Source organism: Poromitra crassiceps (genome assembly GCF_964638095.1).
Source record: "Poromitra crassiceps genome assembly, chromosome: 5".
In the NCBI taxonomy this organism is placed as follows: Eukaryota; Metazoa; Chordata; class Actinopteri; order Beryciformes; family Melamphaidae; genus Poromitra; species Poromitra crassiceps.
Window position 1 is genome coordinate 32,631,719 of NC_139642.1, and position 15,000 is coordinate 32,646,718.

Here is a 15,000-nt window from a genome sequence, read left to right on the forward strand (position 1 = left end):
GTTAAATGTTAAGAAGAGGAGAGTAAACGTAGCTAATCTTGCTTGTACTGGCAGGTGTAAGAGGGAAAGGGATGACAGCCATTTGTTTTTACAAAGATCGATTGCTCCATAAGTGAAAAACCTTTTCCGTTACCTGCAATATTTTTACATGAGGGCAGAATTCAAAATGCTGTCAAAGATTCTGGTTTTGAGATACAATTATGACATTTTACACACTACATTTACCATGATGTGATGTGAACATTTGACTACTTTTTTCATATTTATTTAGGGAGAATTTACAGTAGCTGTTTACAGTAAAACATTTTTTCTGATTTTCCGTAATTTTCTTTCCAATTCTACTTGGTCAATTTCCCCCTGCTGCCCCAGTCGCTGCTCCACCCCCTCCGCTGATCTGAGGAGAGCCGTAGACTAGCACCATGCTTCTTTCGGCACATGCGCAGTTGCCAGCCGCTTCTTTTGACCTGACAGCGGGGAGCTTCACCGGTAGGACGTAGCACGTGGGACTGGGAGGATCACACTAATCAGACCAGTTCCCTTCCACCCCAACCAGGCAACCCGACTGACCAGAGGAGGCGCTAGTGCAGAGACCAGGACACATACCCTCAATCCGGCTTCCCACCCGCAGACACAGCCAATCATGCCTGTATGGATGCCTGACTAAGCCGGAGGTAACACGGGGCGTGAACCTGCGACCCTCGTGCTGGTAGGCAGGGAATCTACCGCTGCACTACCCGGACAGTGGACACATTTCCAATTTTTCATAATTAAAAAATCTGGCTGAATCGTTTGTCTGAAGATGCAGTATCATACGTTTGGTGTCAATTGAGAAGAAATAAATAAAAGTAGGATGAGTTTAAATAGTTTTATAGTAAAAAAAAAAGTGTATTGTTTTTGCCAGCTCCAAGCATCTGAACATTGCTCCGCTCACGTGGGCCTACATTTTGGTGAAAGTTGCAAAGCGGTAGCACGTACGACACGCACCAAGGTTTTGTTTATTTCCATGCAGGGAAAGGCAGATGTCCTTGTAGGAAGCAGAATAATAACAACACTGGCAAATAAAAGAGGACCCGGCCCCTAAGGAGTAACATAAGAGGAGAGGAAAAGAAGGGGGAGAGAGGAGGGTAGAGGGTTATGGGATGCAGAGTGGAGATAGCGAGAAGAAAAGACAGAGAGAAAAGATGGTGATGTGACGCAGAAGCAGAGCAGAGGAAATGATGCTAACAATGTTTTTAGAATGTTTTTACATCCTGAGTAAAGAGGAAGACGTAGGGCAAAGAGACGAATAAGGCGACAGAGGAATGGAGGGGAGGAGGGGGAGAGAGGTGGGGGGTAAAATCAAATCTGGGAGAGGAAAGACTAATAACGTTTGTATTGCTAGGAGAAATTCAATAGGAGAAGGAGGAGAGTGTGAGATATGGAGACCGCGTTGAACACGGAGGAAGACAGGATGACCAAGTAAAAAAAAAAGAGTTGGAGGGAAAGAGGGAATGCATGGGGTGCATACGGAGGACGAGAAGGACGAGCGAGGTGGATGCCTGTGAGGGGAGAGACATGAAACATGTGAGGGGAGAGACACACTGCAGTGATTGTTTTACCTTTCTTCTTCTTCAGCGTGAGAGCATGTGTTGATACAACCAAACGGAGCTGATGTTTGAGTTGTTGTTTTTTTGGTCTTCTTCTTCATGAGAAAGCAGAAAGACAGATTAGCGAGAGACAAGAGTCAAGTCATAGCATGGGGCGAGAAAAGCAAAGGCAGAGGGAGCAGAAGGGCAGATAGGATCCGAGGGGGTAAACAGTTGACATGTGAGAAGATTTGAGATGGCTTATATGTCGGGACCTCTGCCATTCTCACAGGGGATGTGTTTTTACATGGAGAACTACCAGCCTGAATTACTTACAAACTCATGCCCAGAGCAGCATCTGTCCTCTTAAATAGCAACAGCTCCGTACGACCGTTTCAAACAATGAGATTGCTTTTCCACTGCGGTGTTGCAAGACCCACACATGCGTTTGTGCATGTGTGTGTGTGCGTTTGTGCATGTGTGTTTGTGTGAGTGAGGGAGTGTGCATGCGTGCGTGTGTGTGTGTGTGCTCGGCCATGCTGCTGGGGGTAGTTTTAAATGGAGCGAGTCGTGGATACTCGCTATTTCCAGCTTGCCCTGTTTTGAATGGCATCCTGCCAACCCGAGGGAGAGAGCATCACTCTTAGAAAACACCAGAGGGGGAAAGAAGAGAGATGAGAGACTTGCAGAAGAAGAAGAAGTTGAGAGAGAGACCTAGAGAGAGAGAGGAGGAGGGAGTCAGTAATTGCTACTTGAAATGGTATTTTGACAGGGGACTATTTTGACAGTAGATTGATAATTAAGATGGTAATTTCTTCGCATTTAGTTGGTACTTCAGGTGGTACTTTGATAGTTATCTGATAATAGAGATGGTATTTTGATAGCAAATTGATACTTAGATAATTAACATTGTGTTGCATAACTCCTTACTGTGTGCACTATATAGAGAGGCAAAGTGAACGTCACTTCCTGCTTCAGCACTGTACCAGAGATTTTCTTGCGCAATTGATTTTCCCATAGACATTTCGTAAAATGCTTATAAAAATAGTTTTACTTGGTCAAACCAAACGGTTCAGATATATTTAGAATCAGGACAGACCATAGAACATTTCCCTCAGACCACAACTTAAAAAAACAACATCGAACGTCTTCAGTTATTCTCAGATCTCGCCAGAGGTTTTGACCTTTTCACTTTATCAGAGCCATGTAGTCATGTTTACTTTTCCACCTCCAGCCCGCCCCCCCGCGCTGCTTCAGCCCACTCTCTGTCTCCTCCCATTTCCACTCCCCTTTCCTCCACTCCCACTTCTCATCCACTTACCTTTCTCCTGGTCCCCACTCCCCTCTCTCCTCGTCGCCTGGGCTCCACCCCCCCCCCCCCCCCACTGGCCCTCTCTCCTCCTCTCCCTCTCTGTTTAAGATCATTCACATCGCCCATTGCTCTTCCATTAAGGGGACAGTTTTACACTTTCCCCCTTTCTCTCATATCTTCTCATCATCTCACCACTTTCCGGTCTCCTCTCTTCTCCTCTCCTCTCTTTTCCTCTCCTCTCCTCTCCTCTCCTCTCCTCTCCTCTCCTCTCCGCTCTCCTCTCCTCTCTTCTCCTCTCCTCTCCTCTCCGCTCTCCTCTCTTCTCTTCTAATCTCCGCTCTTCTCCTCTCCTCTCCCCCCCATCTCCTCTCCCTCCTCTCCTCTCCCCTCTTCTGCTCTCCTGTCCCCTCCTCTCATCTCCTCTCTTCTCCTCTCCCCTCCTCTCCTCTCCTCTCCCTTCTTCTGCTCTCCTTTCCCCTCCCTCTCCCCTCCTCTCATCTCCTCCCTTCTCCTCTCCTCTCCCCTCCTCTCTTCTCCTCTCCCCTCCTGTCCTCTCCCCTCCTCTCTTATCCTATCCTCTCTCCTCCTCTCCTCTCTTCTCCGCTCCTCTCCCCTCCTCTCCTCTCTTCTCTTCTCCTCTCCCCTCCTCTCCTCTCTTCTCCTCTCCTCTCCTCTCCCCTCCTCTCTTCTCCGCTCCTCTCCCCTCCCCTCCTCTCCTCTCCTCTCCTCTCCCCTCCTCTCTTCTCCTCTCCCCTCCTCTCCTCTCTTCTCTCCCCTCCTCTCTTATCCTATCCTCTCTCCTCCCCTCCTCTCCTCTCTTCTCCTCTCCCCCCCCAACCTCTCTTATCCGCTCCTCTCCCCTCCTCTCCTCTCTTCTCCTCTCCCCTCCTCTCCTCTCCTCTCTTCTCCGCTCTGCTCCTCTCCACTCCGCTCCTCTCCTCTCCCCTCCTCTCTTCTCCTCTCCCCTCCTGTCCTGTCCTCTCCCCTCCTCTCTTCTCCTATCCTCTCTCCTCCCCTCCTCTCCTCTCTTCTCCTCTCCTCTCCCCTCCTCTCCTCTCTTCTCCTCTCCCCTCCCCTCCTCTCCTCTCTTCTCCGCTCCTCTCCCCTCCTCTCTTCTCCTCTCCCCTCCTCTCCTCTCCTCTCTTCTCCTCTCCCCTACTCTCCTCTCCCCTCCTCTCTTATCCTATCCTCTCCCCTCATCTCCCCTCATCTCCTCTCCCCTCTCCTCCCCTCCTCTCCTCTCATCTCCTCTCCTCCTCTCCCCTCCTCTACTCTCATCTCCTCTCCCCTCATCTCCCCTCCTCTCCTCTCATCTCCTCTCCCCTCTCCTCCCCTCCTCTCCTCTCATCTCCTCTCCTCCTCTCCCCTCCTCTACTCTCATCTCCTCTCCTCTCTTCTCCCCTCCTCTCCTCTCATCTCCTCTCCTCCTCTCCCCTCCTCTACTCTCCCCTCCTCTCTTATCCTATCCTCTCCCCTCCTCCTCTCCTCTCATCCATGCTGCTGTCTCCAACACTCACATTGTTCACAGTTGTCTCATCAGCCAGATTGACATCAGAAATGCCCAAAAAGTTCACCAAATATTGAAAAGAAAAAAGGAGAGAAAAAAGTATATTGCTGTAATGAGGTGAGACAATTTCACTTGTTTCCAATGCAAAGTAACTTAAAACGTTCCCTCCCTAGAATCAAGGTATTGTCAAGTGAAACTGCATTGGAAGCAAGTTTAATTGTATCTCACCCCATTTTTCACTTGTTAACTCATTCACTGCCAATATCTGACTGGCATTTTTGGCACAGGCCAAGTATTTCCATAATGTTTGGTCATCTTTCAAGACCCACAGTAAATTCTGTACTAGGACTACAGTGATGTCCAATACCTCGAAATGAAGATCTAAGTCTCTACTTTCATCCCCAAAAAGAAAGTTAGCTTTTAGCATGTTCTGTACTCTACTTATAACCCTTTTTATACACCCCATGTTCACCAAAAAAGCCTGTCTGGGAAGAGAAAAGGGAGAAAAAAGCATTTTTGTAAAAGGGCACAATCTCAGGCATAACTCACTCTCAATTCTTTTATTTTGAACTGTATTGACATCAGACATGTAAATATTATTCGTTAGGACACAAATGACAAAAAAAAAATATATATATATATATATATACACACATGAAGTGCTTTTTTTTACATTCAACAATACAGTTTACTCGGTGTGAGTGTGCAGACAGACAGACAGACAGACAGACAGACACATCGACAGACAGACAGACAGACAGACAGACAGACAGACAGACACACACACACACACACACACACACACACACACACACGATCCCCCTTTTAGATTTCTAACCCAACATAGGATAAGCAATAACCACGCCCTGTGGCGCTGGGATTGGCCAGGAGCAACACTGGAGGGCACGCAGCCCAGCGATTTCATGAACCAACTGAAGAGCTCTTGAGAAGGACAGCGGGCTGCTGTGAGTGCCTTCTGCCCGCTGCTGCCTAGCTGTTCCTGTGTTTATTTTTGATTTGTTCTGGTCCTCGTCCTCGTCCCTGTCATATCAACTCTGCTATTTGATCGTTCCCGTTTTCCCCTCGGCTATTCAACACGTCCTCACCGCCCTCGCAAACTGATCGATCATTTCCTCATTCCTCCGATGATCAAACACATCTCTTGATTACTTTCTCCCGTTTTCTCATGGCTGGCACAGAGGAAGGCGACTCCAGCTCGTGCAGCGCGCCGAGGGCGTTTCAATGTAGTTTCTCCTGTCTGCACAAGGAAGCGTTACCCGTTTTGCTGCTTTTCCTCTCGCTCAATTTCAAAACAACAGCTGCGGTATGTGTTTGATCGCGTGCTGTCGGCTACCCTTTGAAGGCAGGGACCTGTGTCTGTGTGACAGGCTGGGCAAGTGTTTGCTGCAGGCGCTGCACCAATAAAAACAAAAACACGTCAAACACGTCCTTGGCGGGGAAGGCCATTGCTGATAACACGTCAAAGACGTCTTTGGCGGTGAATGAGTTAATAAAAAAAATACGTACCACACCAAAATAATCCTCTGCCATCCGCCATTTAGTCAAAATGAACAAGGAGCGATGGAGGGACAGTTAACCCTAACCCTAACCCTAACCCTAACCACCGTAGAAGTGTTGTGCCTTTCGTAACTTAACAAACACTTGTCCAGTGTGGTTCTTCTTCATATTATGCAGACAAACCACACGTGCTTACATTTCAGTCAATACCTGAATCTTAGAACGCAGTCACTACTCTCCTTAATAATCAGACCCGTGTGAATTTTACAGCATTAAGAACTCCAATGAGCAGCGGCAGCCATGTTTTGCTGCAGTTAAAACGGACAGATTTTGCAGGATATGAAGAGTTAATCCAATCCAACTTTCCATCCATTCCATAAAGTCAACATGGGCTGTGAGCGGTCCTGCATCTTGATCACATTATAATTATGTTCTACCAACAGTAATGGCCGGAGGAGGGAGCGAGGTGGAGAAAGAGAAAGGGGGGAAGATGAGGTTATATAGGGATAGATAGATTGTGTTCAGACCCACATAATCTATCCATTGTGTCTCTGATTCATGGCTTTTATTGAATCCAACGTCCTGGTCTTGATGAACCAAATATGTGTGTGGTTGTTTGGGTCTACGTAAGCCTCTTGCCCAGCGCCATGTTTCTCATTCTAAACACACACTCTCCCCCTGCAGCTCATTCAAACCATGTGTCAATCATTGAGGCTGCCTGTTGTCAGCGTGCTAAGGTCTGTCAGCGGTGTGTTGCAGTGCGGTGAGTCTGGCACACACAGGCTGCTGTTTGAGGTTTGGTGGGTTTGGGGATTTGGCTCTGGAGGTATACCTCCGTCTTTCTCACTGTGTTTCTCAGCACATTCTGGCCCCCTCTTCTCTGATGTGTTCTCCCGCACAGCGTCGTCGTTGCTCAACCACTGACTCACTGTCGCTGTCTTTCAATCTCGTTCTCCCTCTCTATCTCTCTCTCTCTCTCTCTCTCTCTCTCCCCTTTCGTTCGCTCCTCTGCTGGAGAAGAGATGACTCAGAGCAACTTTGATCTGTAATCGACAAATATTGTTAAAGTTATTTTCATTGGCTTGGCTTTTATTTAGACATGAATTGGATTGTCTAATCACAGAAATGCTTTTTTTTTTTTTTTTTACTGTCTCCAAAAGCCAAAGGCCCATTGGAACGAAGTCTAATAATATTCAATGAGCAAATGTCAGGAATAATTTCATCTTCTCTCATTCTTACCTTAAGGGAATATCCGAGATCAAAGCTCCCAAATCTCCATTATGTGGCCATATTTATTTCTCATTCCTCCTTTTAAAATGTCGAACACACTAATAGAAACCTTCTCCATAGAGTTTGTGGACACTTGTGACTCTCTGGGCCAGCTCGCTCTTTGTAACTCTCTCTCTCTTCTCTCTTTGTTCTCTTCTTTGCTACCTCTCTCTATCATCTCAATAACCGTTAGGAAGGCCCGCAAATGAGCGCGCGTTGCCTTTTTACACAGAAAATGCTTAGACGGGTTTCCGCAAGCAAAAGAGGCGTCACGTTCTTTCGTTGCCATGGAGATGTGAACAGCTGTAGCCTACCTGCTGGAAGGAAATAGAAATATTGTGGAAGGTTTTGAGGAGAGACTGACAGAACAGAGGGGATATCCTCACCTGTAGACCACGACTCGCCACAGATTATCAGACGAAAGAACAAGGAAAAAAACTTGGGGAAACTGCTGCGGGCATATTGGGAGAAAAACGATAGAGAGGTCCTCTTACAGGTCGTTCATGTTATTATGTCTGTAAATTTAGCCTACTAACGTCAACATCGTTTGAGCAGGCCTGATATACGATAACCTACTTACTCATAAACTGTAGGCACGGAGAATTCCTCCTGGCCCTCATGTTGCAGTCATGCATCGGATCGCTTTTTGCTTTCATTTCAGCCTTTCCCCTTATTATTTCTGTGACGGCCGTAACATCAATTCTGTTAAAATATTCATGTAGGGGAGTTAAGGTTTGTTGGGATATAGGTTATTTATTAGGCTATACTGTAAATGCACAAGAATACTATAAAGTTAGTTGTTTTTTGTATAAGGGAACGCACAAGTTCAGGCTAGACAGACTGCAGTAACAGCATGTTTTTCTCTCTCTCTCCTTTGATTCCACTGCTGTATTGAATTATATGCTTTGGTTAATGTATTTCTGATAGTAGAATTTCAGTCTGTGCTGGTTTTCCCTTAATCCTCCTGACATTTTTTTATGAATGGGCTGAGATTCCTGTCTTCCCGTGGCGTATCCTTTTAAACAGACGTTGATTTGGCGCTGATACTGCCTCCACTGGCGGAACGAAAGGCGTAACAAAATGTCACACCATTCCCTCCTCCTACTTTCAAACAGGAGGCGAGGCGTAACGATACCGAAACGATCACGGCTTTCACAGGCTGTGTATCTCTCTCTCTCACTCCCTCTCCCATCTGTTTGTCTACCTCTGTCCCTCTCACGCTGTCTCGATCGGCATATCCCCGCGGTCATATTCAGGTTCCCTCACTCTGCGATCTATTTAAGAACAGAATACTTCAGTATTCAGAATATTAATGTTCATGTAAACCCACTGATCCCCCTCTGTCTCTCTCTCAGCCACACATGGTACTGGTTTGTCTGTATCCTCAGGCTAAGGTCCTTCATCTCAATTACTTAAGTTGCAGGAACACAGACTGAGCAGATGTATGGAGTGGAGATGTATAGCCTGTGCACCAGCTATGTGTGTTAAAACGTGGATTTTCTTTAACCCATGTTTCAGTGGTCCAAATGAGAAAACACACTACGATCACATTATCCCTTCCCATTAACATGAAGGACTCAAAGGTCAGAGTTCAAGAGGGCGAGCACACTAGTAGCTCAGCCAGTAGAGCTACCTTGTTTTTCCTACGCTCTCTCAAATCCAGTTACCTCTGGGCTGTGTGTGTGTGGGAGCTTAACTAGGGTTCGGCAAGAAATACTGTATTGTTCGCGCTCTTACAGGGGTCATCAGAAAACGTCAAAGCAATTACCGTAAATTCCGGACTATAAGCCGCACCTTTTTTCCCGTTTTTTGGCCTTTTTTGGCCCCTGCGGCTTATATAACGGTGCGGCTTATCTATGGATTTTTTTTCAAAAAAAAAAAAAAAAAAAAAAAATCTCTCTTTTTTAGCACTCTTTCTAACTATAAATCCTATATAACTATAATAAGTTTTAATTTCCTCTCTTGCCCTCTTTTCACCACACTGTATGACACTGTATGACACTGTGTGCACTGTAAAAAACAACACAGGTGGTGTTGTGTTATGTTGTTTTGTTGAAATGTTAATAAATGGGAGCTTCCTCAAACAGCCATCTCTTTCCCGACAATCCCCTCTGTGCATGAACCCTTACATATGGTAATTAAACATTAAAACACAATAAATAAATAAAAATACCATTAAAACACCCGCGGCTTATAGTCCAGTGCGGCTTATATAAGAAAAAAATAGTCAACTTTGCAGGTGCGGCTTATACACCGGTGCGGCTTATAGTCCGGAATTTACGGTAACAGGGTTCTCACGGGTCCTTGAAATCCTTGAAAGTTTGTGAATTTGATGGGGGGGGGAGTCAAGCCATAGCCTGGCAAACCATCCGGTCATGTGAACTCACATTGACTGCGTTTCCCAACAAAGAAGCTTCTTAAGGAGTTAAGAAGACTCCAAATAGGTGTTTCCCAAACGCCTTCTTAACAGCCTTCTTAACACATCACTAAAGAAGGCTCTTAACACATTCACTGCCAACAGTTTTTTTTTTACTGTAGGTAGCTTCTGCCAAGGTTTTTTTTTGAGGATTCTGGCTCATCTTTCAAGAGCCGAGGATTCTTTTCTGTTAGGATTTTGTGAACACAAAATATCTCAAAAGAACTAATAGAATGTGTGCTTTCTCTGTCTAAAAGAGTTAGTTTGTAGAGTTAGTAGTTATGTAGGCATTAGCAGTTGAATACAGCATGGTTTCAGCGTCTGAAAATGAAAGGTGAGAAAAATGCCTTTTTGTGAAATTCGATAGAACTGTCACTTTAACCATTTATTTTTGGCATCAGTAAGACGTCAGACATCTAAACAATAGTTTTGAACAGTAATTTCCTCCATAACAGCAGGAAACCCCCCTCTCCTTCAAACTCCTCCCTCCGTGTGTGTTCTCCTCCTCCCTCCGTGGCTGCAGCGGGCGTGTCACAAGCGAATTTCTGTTGTCTGTGCTGCCTGGCTGCCCCTCGTCGGGCGAGTCTGGATGGGCTCGCTCGTTTCTTGGGGTTTCGGTTGAGAGCTTTGATGAAGCTTTTGCGATTCTGGGCTTTATGCTGCGTGTTTCAAAGTGTGTTCCACCCAGTCTATTTTTGGAACCCCCCACCGTTGTGCGCCACCGTTGTGCTCCAGCGCGAAAGCGTTTTCGCCTACAGTATGAGAATGGCTTCCTCACGCTTTTCCCTGCAGTTTTGGCTCGGCTTTCAATAGTCTGGAGAGCTCTGGCTCATTTTACAAGAGCCGAGGATTCTTTTCTGCTTGGAGTTTGTCAACACAAAGTTCACAAAAGTACTAATAGAATGTGTGCTTTCTCTGTCTAAAAGAGTTAGTTTGTAGAGTTAGTAGTTATGTAGATATTAGCCGTTGAGTACAGCATGGTTTTAGCGTCTGAGAGTGAAAGCTGAGATAATCGCAGTTTTGTGAAATTCAATCAAACAGGCAGAACAGTCACTTTAACCATTTATTTTTGGCATCAGTGAGAGATCAGACATCCAAACAATATAGTTCCGAACGCCCTCTCCTTCAACTCCTCCCTCCGTGGGCGTGTCTAGTGGCTGTCAGCCTGCGTTTGTCACAAGCGAGTGCTCTGCTGCTCAGTTTGAGCAGCCTCCCTCCCTGGCAGCGAGTTTGAGCAGCCTCCCTCCCTGGCAGCGAGTGTGGATAGGTCTCACTCGTCTCTTGGGTTTGAGAGCCCCGATGAAGCCCCGTGCGACTCTAGGCTTTATGCTGCCCACCCAGTCCATTTCTGAAACCCCCCACCGCAGCAGCGCGAAAGCGTCCCCGCCTACAGTATGAGAATGAGGCTCGTTCGTTTCTGACTGTAAAATCGCCAAGCCATTTCCTTGAGAATGGAGGAAGCAGCCGCGGGAGGCGGCTGCTTTTGGTTGACTTTCTCTCTGTCGGGAGAGGACCGTCGCCACCTAGCTGGTCGGTAAAATAGATTATACACATTCAATACTTCCAATATCTCCATAGGAGACGCGGGGGGCATTGATCCACGTAGCACCGTCAAAAAAAAAAAATCGAATTGACGTATTAATACGTCAATGGCAGTGAACCGCTGGATTTTTTTTGACGTATTAATACGTCAGTGGCAGTCAACGTGTTAAGAAGCATCTTAACACATTGACTGCCAGCCCTTTTTTCAATGCTGTAGGTAGGTTCTGCCAGGTTTTTTTTTGAGGATTCTGGCTCATTTTACAAGAGCCGAGGATTCTTTTCTGTTAAGACTTTGTGAACACCAATCATCTAAAAAGAACTAATAGAATGTGTGCTTTCTCTGTCTAAAAGAGTTAGTTTGTAGAGTTAGTAGTTATGTAGATATTAGCCGTTGAGTACAGCATGGTTTCAGAGATTTTCAGAGAGTTTTGAGATAAATGGATTTTTAGAACCACCTCACGTGCCTGTGATTATGGGTGCCCTTGGGCAAGTCTGTATACTGTATTGTGTGTGTGTGTGTGTGTGTGTGTGTGTGTGTGTGTGTGTGTGTGTGTGTGTGTGTGTGTGTGTCTCCAAACTCCTCCCTCCGTCTGTGCTGCTGCTGCTGGCTCCGCGGCCGCTCTCGGGCAGTCTGGATTACTGTAAAACGGGCTTGTTCGTTTCTTGAGGTGTTGGCTGAGAGCTTTGAAGAAGCTTTTGCGATTCTGGTCTTATTTATGCTCAAAGGTACTCGAGTGTGTGTGTGTGTGTGTGTGTGCGCGCGCGCGTGTGTGTGTGTGTGTGTGTGTGTGTGTGTGTGTGAAATCGAAAGCGTTTTCGCCCAGCTATTTCCTTGAGAATGGCTTTCTCCAGCGGACCCGCGGCTGTTTTTGCTCGGCTTTGTCTCTGTCTGGAGAGCACTGTCGCCACCAGCTGGTCGGTAAAATAGATTATACACATTCTCTTCCTCCAATATTGGTATAGGAGACGTAAAAGGGGTTGATCGATGTCCCACCGTCAAAAAAAAAAATGTTTATGTAAGCCGAGATATCTCGTCCTTGGCACTCAACGGTTGGATCCTGTAAGCCGAGATATCTCGTCATTGGCACTCAACGTGTTAACTGGAGCTGTCCACCATCTCGATGTGAGAGGTCCTCTGTGGCCCACTAGATGGCACTCTGAGCCCACCAGTGGGCCACGACCCAGTGGTTGAGAAACTGTTGAGCTACTACTTCTACTGTTGTAGAATAACCTAATCGTGGTCATGTTAAACAAGAACTTCTTCTATTAAACATTATTTATTTCAGACATGGACTGCAGTTCAAATGCTTTATATACACAGCATACAACAAAATTGCGAGAAACACTACAGAATTTAAGCGACCTTGGGTTCTGTGAAAGGTGCTATATAAATCCACAACATTCTTATTATAAAAGGAATCCATTCTGATTAGAGGAATATAGCCTACGGTAAAACATTTAAAACACAAGTAACCATACATAGAGGGGAGACTTTCAAGTGTTCCCCAATTTTAAACACTAAAGGGTGCATGAAAGAAAGGAAAAAGGGAAAAACACAAGAGGAACAGTGGACACAAGTATCTCCTTTTGCCTGACGCGGCTGGATCTGCCAGTGTTTCGTCATTAAGAAGGTGTTAAGAATGCCCCAGACCCTTCTTACAAAACCTTCTTAACGAAAGATCATCTTAGCACTAAGAAGCTTTTGTGAAATGCAACCTTCTTAACGAAAGATCATTTTAGGCTAAGAAGCAATTGGGAAACGCGTTGGCTTCTTACGGGAGCCTTAAGAAGGATCAAAGAAGCTTCTTAGCGCTAAGAAGCTTTCGGGAAACGCATGCCTTCGTAACGAAAGAGCATCTTCCAGGGGTGTCAGACTCATATTAGGTAGAGGGCCGGATTTGTTCAACTGAGACCTCATGGGGGCCGGATTTTTTTTTTTACTAAAATCAATTCGACTCATTTACCCATTTACTTCACAAAAGAAATACTGCTCTTTCCATTTCTCTTGAAACTGCCTGCATTCCGTGTCAACCTTTCTCTTTTTCGACAGCATCTTGTTGATTCCTTTGTTTTTTGGTAGGTAGCCGAATGCGCGATTCAATTCCAGCGTGGCATCATGGCGGCTTTGTTTACACCTGATGACCTACTGACATAGGCTACTTCCTTGTAGTGCAGGTTAATTAACTTATGAATGAACCCTTAGCTTGCTTATTAGCCACACGTAGTTCATGATAATGGGGTGCGAATTTAATAATAATATATATATATATATATATTTTTTTATATTCCAAAACATCTCGCGGGCCGGATGAAACCTGCGGGCCGTATCTCTGACATCCCACTTAGGCTAAGAAGCAATTGGGAAATGCGTTTGCTTCTTAAGGGGGGCCTTAAATAGGGTTAAAGAAGCTTCTTAGCGCTAAGAAGCTTTTGGGAAACGCAGCCATTGTGTTTCGTTCTACGAGACCGTCTGGCCTCTGCCAGAAATTACAAAGGGCACTAGCCAATCAGGGACCTGCCTCATAGTTGACATCGGAACCGGCCAATCAGGAACGTCGCTGGCAAAACACTAATGGCTGCCTCCATAGCTGTCTGCCTCACGCAGTAACATCAACGTTCGTCAAGTTTAAACAGCCATAAAGGTAGTTATTACAGAAATAGACTTAATAACAACAATTAAACAAGTACAGGAGTATCCAAGAGCGGAGTTTCTCGTCGGAAAAGATGTTTTCGCCGTTCTCACGAGTGGATTAGGATGTGACTGGATCTGATGCTGATTGCCTGAAGAACCAGATTCTTCCACCCACTGAAATGACTGTGCACAGCGCAGAGTCCAGACACTGAAATGACTGTGCACAGCGCAGAGTCCAGACACTGAAATGACTGTGCACAGCTCAGAGTCCAGACGGAACCACGAAACTAACAGAATGTGAGTTCACGGATCCGGATGGTTACCAGGCTAATCAAGCCATTGAAAGGTTTGAAATAGACACGGATCATTGAAAGTGCTTGAATTTGTGTAAGAATATAAATGATCAAAGTTCTTTTGATATAATTATTTTTAGTTAACCTTAGTAAATAATAATCTATATTTGGCTGTCTGCATGTGTGTCTCCCATCATCTGTGAGTCCTCGAGAATGTGTGCATGCTCACGTGCATGCATGTTCAACAGCGGCAAGCAAGCGAGAAAGCTATAACGTTAAGCGAACCTTCAGCTATGCCTGGGAAATGTACAAATTCTCCGTGTTGTAACAGTAATTAACCTTGATCCGTGTCTCAAACGATGCTGTGTTGGGTCCTTGAATTTGATGTTTAAGATGGTGTTGGAACTTAAGCAGGGCTCACAGTTATTATGATAAAGGACAGCAGTCAGAAATACTGTATGGATAGACACGGACACACACACACACACACACACACACACACACACACACACACACACACACACACACACAGAAGAGGACAGGTTCTTTCTCATGAAGACTGACAATGGTAATCTATCATGTTCATCCATTTCCTTGTTTTTATAAAGGTTCTGTCCAAACCAGCAAAAGATAAATATCCCTCAGAACGGAGTCATTATATCTGGGGTCTCAAGTGGCTCTGGGAGTGGAAGTTGTGTGTGTGTGTGTGTGTGTGTGTGTGTGTGTGTGTGTGTGTGTGTGTGTGTGTGTGTGTGTGTGTGTGTGTGTGTGTGTGTGTGTGTGTGTGTGTGCGTGCGTGTGCGTGCGTGCGTGCGTGCGCGCGAGTGTGTGCATGTGTGCTATGTGAAGTATAACCCTTTCAATGTGATGGGGGTCTTTGGGGATGTGTAATGGGGGTCTGGGTTTCCACTGCTTTCTGTTTCGACACATTCACACGGACACACAC

At 45.7% G+C, this 15,000-nt stretch overlaps 1 protein-coding gene across 1 annotated transcript in view; it reads left to right on the forward strand.

Annotated features, from left to right (window-relative positions):
- Positions 1-15,000, forward strand: part of veph1 (ventricular zone expressed PH domain-containing 1) — a gene marked incomplete at both ends in the record, with an annotated part of 134,352 nt that overhangs the window by 89,757 nt on the left and 29,595 nt on the right. The gene's annotated exons all lie outside the window — the stretch shown is intronic.